Genomic DNA, 6,803 nt, shown 5'->3' with positions numbered 1-6,803 from the left:
AAAAAAATTGGCCATTTTTCGCACTGTAAATCCAGCAACACTGCTGCCATCTATGGCTGACACACCAGATCTTGTACATGACTGCCTGCAAACATTGGAAGCTGTTTATTCTTCAAGGCCAAATCTGAGAGACAAACAATTGATAAAAGAGTTTCAAGCAAAGAAGGGGGAGCACGGGTGGCTGGTAGCAAGGGATGGCCGCATTATCATCCCAGCTGCCTGGGTTCATGTGGTAGTAAAGAGCACTCATCATGGTACCCACTACGGACCCAGGGCCCTGGTAAGATGGATCAGTTACTATGTAACTAGAGTGGGATTAAGAGAGGCTGCCAAGGAGGTATCAGAGACATGTGAGGTCTGCCAGAGAAATAACCCATAAGGAGGGAGAAGAAAAACTTCAGGACATCAGAGAATAGGCAATGGGCCAGGAGAAGAATAGCAGGTGGATTTTACTGAGTTGCCCCGGCAACAAGAGATAAAATATCTCCTTGTCTTTGTGGACACTTTCTCTAATTGGGTTGAGTGCTTCCCATGTCGGACTGCCCAGGCCCGGGAGGTAGTCAAGACACTCCTACGAGAAATCATACCTCGCTTCGGACTTCCAAAAGGAATAGGGTCAGACAATGGCCCACATTTCATTGCACAAATTACTCAGAAGGTTTCTGAGTTCCTGGGAATCAGCTGGCATTTACACACCCCTTGGAGACCTCAGTCCAGTGGAAAGGTGGAACGTATGAATCAGACCTTAAAAAGACACCTTGCAAAGATTTGCCAAGAAGCTCGACTCAAATGGCCAGAGGCCCTACCCTTGGCCCTGTTACGAGTAAGGGTCGCACCACATTCTAAATTGGGATTAAGCCCGTTTGAAATAATGTATGGTAAGCCTTACCCTCTGAGTCTGCCCATGGGTACTGAACAACAGTTACATGTTTTAGGAGAGGGAATGATTAGAGAATATGTATGGTCCTTGGTTTCTGTTTTGTCTTCCATCCATCAGCAGGTACGGGACGTGCTGCAGACACAGGACCAGTATCCTGCCCTGGGAAATCGATTATTACCTGGGAGTTACGTCCTTGTGAAAGATTGGAACGAGGAACCACTTCGAGCCAGATGGAAAGGCCCATATAGGGTACTTCTAACGACCCCGACGGCCGCAAAGCTCGAAGGAATCAAGACTTGGATACATTCCAGTCGCCTAAAGCCGGTGGCTGGACCAGAACAAGAAGGAATCCCTGCAGACTCCGGGACCGGAGACAGAGAACAGTGGAAGGTGGAGCCAATAAGAGACTTGAAATTCCTATTCAAAAGAAAGGAACTTTGAATAATTTGACAATCTTTGATTAAGTTTTATAAGCCTTATTATGAAATTGTTCAAGGTTTTATTGTGGGGCACCCTGATCTGTCCACTCCTACTTATAGGAGGGGAAACCCTTTTACAACAAAAATTTGACCCTCAGGAAAATGTCTGGATTTATCTGGCCCGGGAAATTTTAAATAGAACGGACTTCTGCTTAGCGGGAGGGATCAATGCTCACCTGGTTTTTACCTCATGCTTAATCGCAGTACCAACCCCTTTAAAAATTTTACAAAATTATACTATGCTGAAGAATGTAGAGAAGAAAAGTACATATCAGAATATATATAAGTGGGGGACTATTGTAAAAGAGAAGAATAGAGACATGTTTTCCGTACGGGTTCAGGCAACAGCTAATGCTTCTGAATGTTTCCTAATAGTTAATTGTACTAATAATTGCTTCAAATTGAACCAAGGTAGAAGAATCCTTGTGTTATAGGGATTATCGCCTGTTGCTGTATACAATGTTCACCTGTCATCTTATCTATCTTCAGACCTAAGGTGAATCAAATGATTTTACAAACGAAGAAAGCTGAGAATACTAGGTTTGTGTTGAAACAAATTGAGTGGAGCAATTATAATAAAAATAATTAAAAATGCTCCAGAGGGGGAAAATGTCAGGTTTGACCTAGAAACCACTACACATAGCCCAAGCAAAAGTCTCTGTTATGTAACTAATGCCCATCTGCAATGATAAGGAGGAGACAGTCTTAGATAAAGGAGGCTTGAAAACAAAAGCAGAATCAGTGGACTAGGGCAAAGAGCTGATTTAAATATTAAGATTCACACCCCTAGGTGGGGAGAAAGTATGCTAATGAAACATACATGTATGGAAATGAGATACATAGCTAAAACACAGGTATAGAGACATGCTCAGTAAAGAACTCCTTGCGTCACTCCCTTATAACCAATTAGCAAACAAGAATGCTTATGAAGGTCCAATACTCCTGTATAAAAGATGCTTAGAATTAAGAATCTGTGCGCTTGTTACGTGACATTATTCCGCTTGCACCTTTTATTGCTAGCAATAAATCTTTATACTTTCACCCCTGGTATCTTTATTGGCTTTTGCATACCGGGCACGATCCCAGACTTGAGCTGGGGCTCAACAGTATATGGAACATTCTTCATCCTTGCACACCCCAGAAAGAGTCATTAACATCACTGTGCTCAGGTGAGTGCTGGGACTGCTCCACCCTTCTAACTATGGAGAAAAAAAACCTATCCAATCAAAGCATGACAAAGCGGGGACATGAGCCTGCTCCCCTCCTTTCTCTGTACTTCCTAATGGATCTCAGTGTCTGCTATGTTAGAACAGACTGCACAATCTCTCCTAGGCACAGAGTGTGTTTCCTCTGCATGTCAGGATGGTGGGTAGTATCCTATGGTGGGTCAGATCACCCCGTCAATCAAGACGGGATTAAAGAACTCGTAGGCTCACAGCCAGTACCAACTCCTCACTGTACACCCAGGAGACTTCTTAAGTCCAGGGCATAATCTTAAAGGAAAGATCCCAACACAGTGGACTTTTCAGTATTGTTCTGAAATAAGTAGACCTGGAGCACACAGCTCCTTACATCAGGACCTACAGATACTTACTGGGAAAAGACACAAGTACAGTCAACAAGAGCCCTCTGAGGAAGATCCAGCTTTTTTTTCTTTTTTTGAACCTCAGGACTCAACCTGGACATTTTTTTTTTTTTAATACTGCACAGAGAATAGGAGCTAAGGCCTCCTTCAAAAGCCTGAGGGACCACTTCCCCATCCTTGTGGGAGCCTGCAGGGATCTAGTCGCTGACAACCCAGGCAGTCTTTTGTTTTCCTTTTTTTCTTTCAGTTGTACTTTGTCATAACCCCCTAGAAATTAGGCTTCCATAGAGGTGCAGTGAAAGGGACATAGGTATACCTGGGCTCAGTCTACTATGCTGCTGTCATCCAGGGCATTATATCTCTGGTACATGACCTTGACCCAAAGGAGTGTCCAAAAGGCACAATGTGCAACAACAACCTTGAAGCACAACTGTCCATGCTGCTACCAGTGATCCAGACCTTACAAAGATATACTGACCCAGAGGTAAAAGAATCATGCAGAGTCTGCCAAATCAATTATATCTAAACATCATCTACTACCATTCAACACATTCAACACATGCTGGCTTTAAACAAAGAGCAAAGACAACTTATTTCTTCTAAACAGCCTGTAAAAGAGAACTGTATTTTCTGACTGCAGCAGAGGGCTATCTGTGATTCATCCCTTGCATAAGGTTTATAGAGAGTTAACTACTACAGTGATTCTCTGTTGATGAATATCCACTACACTTGTTAAGTTGTTCAAGGCAAACAGTTAGTAAAGCCTCAGCTGTTTTCATAATCAGAGATAATGCCTTGTAGTTTGCTCTGCGCTGCTTCTCAGCAATTCAGCTCTATTTCAGTGGGTTGGTTTCTGCAAATCTCTAGTAAAGTAGAAAGCATCAAACTCAGTATGTGTCACCAAGGCATCTGCAGTAACCATGACATTTCTTTCTTTACATATCACAAAGGACTTTGATGAAGGGGGTGGGACCAAGTGATCTGCCTTTTACAGATAGAAAACTGAGGTCATAGGTTAATGTCTCTACATATGTCCAAACTTACATAGCAAATCAAGGGCAACTCAAGGTACAGAATACATGACCGTTGACTGGAGCTGAACAGGAAACCGTTTCCTGCCTTGCAAGAGTGTGTTGAGACAAAATGTTTTCCTGTCCTAAATCAGGATGGAAAGTCAAGATCTCAATAATAAAAAAAGGAAAAGCCAGGTCAATTGAACCATTCTGTTTTCATAATTTCAGAATCCTGTCTTTTGGTTGTGATAATTAATTTTAACCTTTTTTATTATAAACTAATGTTTTAAGTAAAACAAAGATTTTGAATAATAAAATGAAATATTTCATTTGGAAAGAAGCATTTTGACAATTCTGAAACTTTTGGGGAGATTAATCAAAACTGATGCTTTACCACAAGGAGTTTTGGATTTGACAAAAAGGTTTTCAAGTGAAAAAGTGTTTTGACACAACACCCCCAATCAGCTCTTCTCTTGACTCATAGTCTTGTATCCAATCTGCTGTACTATGCTACCTCTATGCTACTTCCATGTTTGCTTACAAAAAGAATGAAGCTTTTTCTCTAGTGAAGTGGTTCTCAACTTTTTTAGCCTCAAGACACCACTTCATAACTTTTTGAAATTTAGCAGCACCCCAACTGAAAAATGCTTAGCTAGAATATAGCTGGTACCAGGTGTGGGTGGAAGGGACAGGACCTCACTCCACTGAGCACTGCTTTTTCAATTATTTGCCACCTCTCCCTCCCTGGTCTATATCTAAGCGGGCAAGGCTGCCTCCACTGCCACCACTGCTCCTCCAGTAACTCGTATATGGGTGAAGGGGGTCATATGCACCTGGAGCTCTACCCAAGGACTCTGAGAATGAGAGAAGGGGGTGTGGGATGAGCCAGACCGAAAATATCGCCCAGCTGCCCAACATCTGCCCACCCACTTGATCTGATTGGGAGGGAATGTACTTTAACAGTCTTCCCAGAACTTAACAACCGCCCTTAGCTAAACTATACAATTTCTGCTAAAAAATCAAGTCTAACCCATGTACCTAGCAGCAAAGATCTAGTTTCCTAATACATCTGTTTTGTTGGTAACTCAAGAATTCAACACAGAAGGGGTTTCTCTGATTTAAAAGTGACATTGAAAAGAGGAACTGGTTTTTTTACAGGGGCCCAAGTTGTCAAAGGGGCCTTGGAGGAAATACCACAGCGCTATTCCTGCCATATTCTTTTCTGGGGTTGTTTCACATCAGTGGAGTTATAACAAGGACTTTGCATGGACCTTGCAATTATTTTCCCTATCACTATAGGTTATGCGATAAAACATTTCCAGCCTCACAAGAGAGAAGGAAGAGATGCATTGGTTAGTATTGTGTGCTTACTTCAAAGCCCATTGAAATTAAAGGAAAAACTCCAAGGATCAGATTCTATTCTACCTATTAGTCATGTAAGTGAACTTCAGCACCTATTCACGGTTCTATTCCACACTGCTCAAGATGATAAAATCCATTAATGCATCTACTTTGTAACAGTTGCCTTAACTGTTTAGTTAAGGCATCTTAATGCATCTACTTTTGTAACACCCACCTTTTGCGTAAGTGCTTTTCAGGGATTTTAGCAGAGTGGAATAGAATCATACTTAGGCACCTAAGTCACTTACATGCCTAATAACTGGAATAGAACCTGGATGCAGGTCCTACTCTGCACCTACTCCTATTTGAACTTAACCTTCTTGAACACAGGTGACCAGACCTGTACACAGATTAGTATTCACAAGTGCTAGTACAATGGCATTCTTCTTAATTTACCTCCTGATTGTTTTCAGATCTTTTCATACTCATGATTCACAACTAGATCTTTTTGGCAAAACTCCACTTGCCATGACACATACTAGATCTAACAGTAGAGCATCAGAAGGAACTACACAACTTCCAAAAGGTCCCTGGGATCTTGGGAAGGAGCTAAAAAAGAAAAAAATCCATGTAAACTCCTCAGAGGCATTTTTGATCCCATCAGAAAGAGGAGCCAAAAATACTGGAGACCATTGACAATGTGACAGGGTATGAGGCTGAAAGTTTTGGTTTTGTAGGACAACAGGCCACGTTATATCAGATAGTGGTGTGTAGGAGTGATTTGGCCTCTATTTCAAGAAGAGGACAGAAAATCTTTCTGGTGGGAGGTTAGTTTAACACTCTAAGCAACTAGCAATGTAACGGGAGGATGATAACAGAACAAATACTCAAACTAAAGGAACATACTGAACCAAGCTAACAAAGAACATAACAAGGATGTAAGTGGCATTACTGAAACATTGGCAGATGCTTCTCATAATGTGAATGTTAAAATCACTGGTTACAGCAGGGCTGGGCAATTATTTCTGTTGGAGGACCACTTAACAAGTTTTGGTGAGCTGCCACAATTGGTAGCTCTGCCCCTTGACAGTTGCCCCACCCCCTGGCCACCACATTGGTACCAGAAGTCCTGCCCCCTAACCCCTGACCTTTGCCACCAGAAGTCCCTCCTCTTGCTCCCCCTCCCCCACAAATACTCCTTTTGGGAAGGGGGGTTGCCATCTTAGAACCATAAAAAAACAAAATCATACACTAGAAGTCAAACACTTACTATAACATATTTTCATTTTATTACAAAAATATTTCTCATAATTTGTGTTTGTGTCCTGTATATAGAAGGGACTGCATAATAACTCAAAAATAAAGTCTCACTCTTTTATATTGTGTGTGTATGGTGGGGTGGGGTGGGGTGGGGTGGGGTGGAGGGGGTGTATGATAGGGGGTGCATGTGTGTGTCTATGGTAGGGGCTGTGTATGTGTCTGGGGATGGGTGGGGGTGGGGGGGT

The sequence above is a fragment of the Alligator sinensis genome, unplaced genomic scaffold (assembly GCF_000455745.1).
Source record: "Alligator sinensis unplaced genomic scaffold, ASM45574v1 scaffold257_1, whole genome shotgun sequence".
In the NCBI taxonomy this organism is placed as follows: domain Eukaryota; kingdom Metazoa; phylum Chordata; order Crocodylia; family Alligatoridae; genus Alligator; species Alligator sinensis.
The sequence above is the reverse complement of the archived record's forward strand: the minus strand, read 5'-3'. Positions refer to the sequence as shown.